Genomic DNA, 7583 nt, shown 5'->3' with positions numbered 1-7583 from the left:
GTTACTTGATTTTTGGCTTATCATTCAAAGCAAACGCATTATCACATTTTTGAACTCTTCAAGGCAAGAAATACCTTTGCCTTGCTTACCTATACAGTGCTAAACCCCATATGGTCTTGATGCTTGTTTACAAAGATGGTTTTATGCACGTAGATCATCTGCTAGCACATCTTAAAGGCTGAGTAGGTGCAAAGAACAATATTCATTTCTACTAAATGCTAGTTACCTGTTATTTCCCAATACATCAACTTCTGAGAAAACTCAGGAAATATCAGTTAAGTGAAAATCAGTAATCATCATCTCTCTATTGCAAAAGACCAAATCAGCGGCTGTTACAACTGAAACATGAATCTTACAGTCTTAATGGTCTCTTACGTACACTGTGGTCTGCGCTAAACTTGTCACATTGCGAGGCCACAAGTTAAGTCTTTCCTTCAGACACATATTGTCTGCTTTCAAAAAGTTATTGGGAGCTACTCACATACACCCCTTCAGGAAAATATGAAGACCTGCCTAGCCCTCACCAAAATATGATCTGCAGCATAAAGAGAGATGCTGCCACTCATTTACTGACAGCTGTAGTTTAGCTTCATGAAATCTTGCCTAGCTCATCTCTCCCAGGTGCTCTGATGGGTGATGCCTAACCAATTTGAGATCTGCCACTTGTGGAAGGTGTGACAGCTGCTCTGCTTTTCAGAAGCCAGCTCAATCAGAAGAGTCAGTTAATCGGGGGTGCAGTATACATGCACCCTGGTGTTACCCATAAGCCCTGGGAGAGTTTTCAGGATCTTGTCCTAGGACGGGCTTGATGATTTTTTTTCCCCCTATTTATTTTCGCTGTGCTGTGTGATCATCTGGGCAGTCTTTGCTCAATCAATTAATCATGGCTATATTGTATTGAAATACAAATGGTATAAAATTAAATATTAAAACAGAATAAAAAAAATCAGTTGCCACTACTCCAGCTGACAGACCAACAGTAATCCGTCCATTATAATCTAAAAGCCATACATTTTAATTGGCAGTGATATTTTGCAATCTCATATACAAACTTTACAACTTTGGAGGTGATGGATAGGAAATACCACCATCATTAAAAAGAAAGTCTCCAAAGTCTCATGGTCTGCTGCAACTCCAATTACCCTCTGGGCATAACTGTATTCATGAGGTTGATCATAGCCAGAAACTTCAGCCAAAAGTTCTTTCCGAAGCTGCGGATAGTGTCATTCCTGCCAAGCATAAGTAAAGACTTTGAAAACATATGCCACAAGGCAGCTATCTTACAACCACAGTCCTCTCAATTAAGGGACCTGAACTGGTTGGTTGCAACATTTGAAATGTTAACAGAACTGCTCTTAAGGATCATATATTTTTTGAAAGTAATTTGCTTTAATGCTCCTCAGGAAAGATCTATAGTGGAAAATCCACTTGAGAATGATGTAGACTTTAATGACAGCCAGAAAGTTTCTGACATCGGTACGCTCAGGTAGCATTCGCATTTTATAATGGGAGCAAGCAAAAATTGCCTCTTTTCCTAGTGCCTGTAGCAAAGTCCCATTTTATACTGTAGTCATACTGAGCACCAGCATCCTTCAGTCTGATTCAACATCAGGCTCTAGATAAGTAACCATGACTAATACAAACATTTATATACATGTAATATAAACATTTCTGCATCTAATGGCAATGTAGCCTACTCCAAAGCACATTTGAAGCTCCGATACACAAATCGGAAGGTGGTCTAATGTGATTCAAAGCAGAAGGAAGGAATTCTCTTCTCCATCAGTTTCTGCTGTGTGGTCAGATTTCAACTGCAGCCTCTAGCTCATAAAACTGAAAGAAAATCTTATGATATCAGAATAAAGGAGTAGTAACTGAAACTCCGTTTCTATAGGCTATTTACCTGGCACAGCAATAGAGCTGAGTGGATATAATTGCTTCCATCACTTATTCAGAAATTATATACCCCCTTACCTGGTCCAAAAATGTTATGTCAGAGCAATCTGGTGTAAACTCCGTTCTTCTGAGAAGGTTCTTGAACTCTTATTGCGTGTATGGGTATTAGCAGTTGTATCTTATATTCATTTTGAAGTACTGGTGTTACCTGTAGTTTTCCATATTGTATCAGTCTAAATGAAGAGATCACTCTTCATTTTTTCCTGTGAAAGTATTTGGCTGTCTTGATTTTGCTGCTGGGCTTCAACAATTTTTGTCCAGTGAACATAGGCATGTAAATTTGACTTTTTTTCTTCCAAGTGCAATTTTTTTTAGGTCTCAAATTCCCAGTGAAGATGTGCAAACAAGCAAAATGTATATACCGAGCAATTATTCCATTACATGAGCAATTCATATTCTGATATGTCCTTGCCTCATGATTAGCCCGGCTTTCTAATCTGTCACCTCCGTAACTTGACAGAAAATAAAATTTCTGTCCCATTAATACTGCTGAGGTTTTAGAAGTATTCCAGGATCTTAATTAGGACAAAGAAAGTCAAAAACACTGTGAAAACCACTGATCTTGATTTTGATTTTTTCCAGATTCTGTAAACTTTTTTTCATATTTGTCAGTATTTCAAAACAAGTGTATGTTTTAACTAAAAAAAAGTAAATTTTGTTTGAAAACATAGAAATAGGTTTTTTTTAAATGATATTTTTTCAGGAAAGTCACCAAAACTGTCTGTCCTTCACAAACAGTTCTAGTTTCGGTTTCCTCATCAAGAAATTCCCATTCAGTTTCATTCACTTCTGTTCCTCCTACTGGATTCCATAATGAAAAAACTTCAGTTTTTTATCTTCTGTCCTTTAACATCCTGAGTTTTCTGATGATATTATATTCAAGTTCTTCTTTTCAAAATATCTAGATTTGTCTCTTCTGGTAATGGTAGAACCTAATCATAAAGTTTTCTACATGAAACAGAGAGGAGCAGCATCTTATTTCTCTTATTCACTAGCTAGTGGTAGTTCCATATTAGATACTAAATTGGTATTAGAAAATGAATATTTCAACACAATAATATGATTATTTTTGAATTCCAGAAAGTAAATATGGGAGAAACAGTGATAATGGTTAAAAAATTATGCTATCAAGGTCCTATTCAGATGGTTCTGTTCTTATTCTTGGGTCAGCACTCTGGTACATAGAGACCACAAAAGGAAATTTATAAATAGTGCATAGTGAATTCCTGGAATCTATTGCCTAAAAAATTAACGGAAACAAAAACATATGCCAATTAATAACTAAAACCTATACAGTGACCAAACAAAATATTTCAGAGATTTTAAATACTCATCTTCAGATAAACCAACTACTATATACTTGACATTGAAAACATTTCTCAAAGACCTTTTTCTCTTCGTGCTCTGACTTTGCAGCCAAACTACGCCTGAGTACTATAAAGATAACAATATTTCCAGGAACAATATACCTTCTGTGAAACACCTTTAGAGTTTCATGTAAATTGTGATCCTTGCATGCAGAAAATATACACATATTCTGCATTTTAGTAAGCTGGCTTTCCCTCCAAAACTACACCCTTTTCATTGCCAAGGAGAAATATTAAGCAGCTAACAATCTGACTATGGAGACTACAGAGCTATTTGACTCTCATATCCCATTTCTTCTAATCACTTTTTGGCAATTGAAATGAACTACATTAAACTTAGCCCACATCTGCTAGCCCAGACAGTTTATTAAGAGAGAATAACTTCATCAGGGAGGCCAAGGAGTGACTGACAAGTGAGAAAACAATCCTAAGTTTAACCAAAGGCTCTACGAGTGATATTTGGGAAATCCCTTACTCCAGGTGGTGACCAGCAGTACATGCCATTGAGTATTCAGAACCACAGACATAATCCTACTCTAATTTCTGCTTGTTTAGCAGAGAAGCACTGCACCTCAGTGGTATGGATTTGCAAAATTCTCCCATTTAAAGACTGGCATACTTTCCACCAAGGTCCCACAAAGCACAATGCAGCCATCTACACACTATTCAAACCCACTGAGATCAGAAGGCTCTCTATGCTTTCACTTGGGTTGCTGGGGTTAAAGAGCTCTTTGGCATCTTTTCTGCAACATCCAACCTGTTCTTGTCCTTGCCCTCATCAGCATTGCATTGATCTTTTTTAGCCATTCTAAGGGTAGAAAATGCTACCTGAAGACACCACTTATGCTACTGCTTTATGTGAGCAAGAGGGAAGTGTAAACCTTTACCAAGGAGAATAGCAGCAACCAGCCATCTCTGTGCCCACTGGAGCTTTAATGATGAGAACAGGAAAATCAGGAGCTACAAAGACGAACAGTCATCACCCCAGCGCTGCCCTGTAGGACAGGGTCGGAGTCCTGTAGGCTGAGGAATCCAGCCTCCTGCTACAGACCGAGGTGCAACCTCAGCTGAACCACATCTTAGCTGGTGCTCACCAGTCAGGATTTTACTGTAGTCCAACAAAAGGTGACACCCTCACTGGCACACACTGCAGTAATCTGTGGTTATCTGAACGCAGCAAGACCTGTAAGAGCTGTTGGAATGGCTCCCTTCTGTGACCCCTTGCTTCGTTCATGTTGCATTTATATTTTTCGTGCTCATGGAGAAAAAAAAAAGCGAGGGGAAACGCCCAAACTCTTTTAAAAAGATTTATATAGCCTACTTAAGACAAGTCCACTTAACACTCAGGAAATACATGATGTCTCCTTTCTTCTCCTCATTGTACACACTGCCCTTCTCTCCTCATAGCCACCCAGGTCATAACGCATCCTCTTCTAGTTTTCCTGTAACTTAATCAATAAAAAACTTCCCTAGAACTCAGCCTTTCTACCTTGCACGTTCAGCCATTCATCCCCCTCTGATCCTTCAAATTTACTACCGCATCTGTACTTCACTTAGTCATCTGACGTGTTGCTGCTAAAATATATTCTTACACTCCTTGCTGTGATTACCTTCATCTCTTTGTTTCTGTTCACTAGGTTCACGTATATATTAAAAAAAAAAAAAAGAAACTAAGAAAACTAAGAGCGTGTAAGAAACAAGTGACTTAACAGGCCAAAGGTTCTTCCCTTGGTTCCTATCCTTGCGTACTAGATCTTCTGCCTCGTCCTTATCTGGGGAGCTTACACTCAGTGAGGTGCAAAGAGCTGTGAGCATTGCTACTTTCTGGCACTGTAATCTCCTTTACCAATAAATTTGCACAATTTAAGCCAATCACATAACCATCTCTTTGTCTTTTCAGCTCATAAAAATATGCACAGAAACCAAAATAAAAAGTTACTAGATTACGAAATCCACTTGAATATTCAAAAAATCCACTTGTGACGTGCCATAAGCACAAATATGCATGCAGATGCACTCCATACATTTTATATAATCAGTTGCGGTGAGAGGTGTTTGAAAATATATTTAGCTTTTATCTACCTTAATTCAAAACCCATTATTACATTATCTAATACCAAGTAATCAAAACTTTATCAATGCCTTGATCACATTAAGAAAGATTTATATCATTATAACATTTATAACAAGATTAATTCGATATTCCAAATAGTACATTCTCACCATAGGAAAGAAAAAAAACTAGAGGTGATCTAAGTTAAGGTTGCATGGAGGATGTAGGTTTGGACAAGCAACTGATAGATCATAAAAAATTGCACGGCAGGAAACTTCTTAAAGTAGTGCGTCTTAAGACCGGCAGCTTATTAGTTTCTAGTAATCCACCTACTACTGTTTGCTTATAATGACAAAAGGTAAAGAATTTTGTCACTATGATAGCATTCTCTACTAAAATGTTGATGATAGTATTTTTCCATGAGGAAATTTAAGGGTTGTCGTGTTCTATAATCAAAAAAATATTGGAAGTGACTGCTTCAGTGACTGCTTTGTGTTCAGACTTTGCAGTGTTTGGGTTTCTAAGAAGATGCAGAATTTCCAGACAGTATAATTTTGGATGTTAGCTGTGTTTCTTCCCACATGCTTGTAATCTGAACACATTCGAGATAATTTTTCTGGAAACAAGGATTCACTTTTGAGTTGCAGGCCATACTGTGCTATCCATACTTGAAAGAGAATTCCCTAGTGAAATTCGTGAGGTTTAAAAGATGGTTGGATGGCTTTTTGTCAGAGAATAATTCCATTTCTCCATCAAGTTTCACATTCTAATTGTTATCTTTGGGGGCTTGATTCAACATCACTGAAGTCAATCAGGCTCTTTCCATTGCTCACAGAGCCAATAGCATGAAATTTTCATTTGGCTTTGGTCACTACTACTTGATATTCAATATACCTTCTTTATCATTTCACTCACAGCTAGCTATGCATAGGTCATTACTGTTGACAATGTTATCATTTTAGATTATTTATGAACCTGAACAGCTATTGTTCCCTATAATTGACACAGCATACTTGTGAGCTGTTCCAGACGAACCTTTGTGAAGGCAGTCTAGTTCATATTCAAATATTGATAGGTATCTTGGCGTTTTGCAAGAAGAGGTTTCTTTCTTTCTGGACTGTGGTATGAGGTCAATAATTTTCCGTAAGTTTATGTGGGGAAAAAGTTTGTTGAAATGATATCCAGGGCCTCTTTTTAACAATAATTTTCCTTTGCTATATCTTGCCAAGATTATTTAAGCCTCCCAGTGCATATTTATAGGAAGTTTGGATAAGGATGGAAGGAGGATTCTTTTTTTTTTTTAGCTCTCCTTCAAGGGTTTGAATTTTTCATTGCTTTATTAAAAAGAAGAATTTTCATCCTGCTGTAGCTTTTGGATACCTGCACAAAATGTGTTTTCACAGGTTACTCCAAGGTTTTTAATACAAACATTTAAATCCATATGTAGTCACGACACATGTTGAATAAATTCCTTTACCTCTGTGGTGATGGATAAACTCCAGAATCTTTTCCATCTATCTGCCCCTCACCTGAACTGTGCCCATCTCTGGATCTCCATTCAGCGCTCCGTACCAGGCAGAGGACTTCAAAACACTGCTGTTGAGTCAAAGTGGAGCTCTTCCAAGACAGCCTTGACTAACGCCTTGAGTCAGGTCCAGTGCATATTTACTGCATGCTGTGAAATGGCTTTGACTTCACCTTTGCCTTTGTCTGTCCGCTTTCATGTGCCATTGGGCTTCACTGAAATGTTCTTTTTCTTTCAAACTGCTACTTCTCTTGTATTACCCTGTAGGGATCAGATGGAGGAAAACATATAAAAATGAAGACTAGTCATTTTGTGTCTTGTCTAGGTAGAGAGATCTGAACCTTCACCAAGAGACGGTCATAACTGTATTTCTAAGATTATAACGTACATTTAAAATATTTCTGGTCATCATTACAGAAATGATGGCAAAGATTATTAGATGTGACTGATGCTTTTGAAAGTCCCATTTGGGACATTGAAAGGGTCTCACACTCCAAAGTGCTGGTACACAGCTGCTGTAAAATGAAACGCTCTACAGTTTTCAGATAGGTGCAGACAAGCAATAAAGGAAAGGCTCTTGACTCAGCTAAAGCAACCAAACAGGAGTTTAGTGGAGAGAGAGGTAGGTGCTAAGGAGAAGAAAGTCCCCTCTCAATACCAGCACTGGAAAGCACTAGTCAGT

The sequence above is a fragment of the Struthio camelus genome, chromosome 2 (assembly GCF_040807025.1).
Source record: "Struthio camelus isolate bStrCam1 chromosome 2, bStrCam1.hap1, whole genome shotgun sequence".
Lineage (NCBI taxonomy): Eukaryota > Metazoa > Chordata > Aves > Struthioniformes > Struthionidae > Struthio > Struthio camelus.
This window is presented reverse-complemented; position numbering follows the sequence as displayed.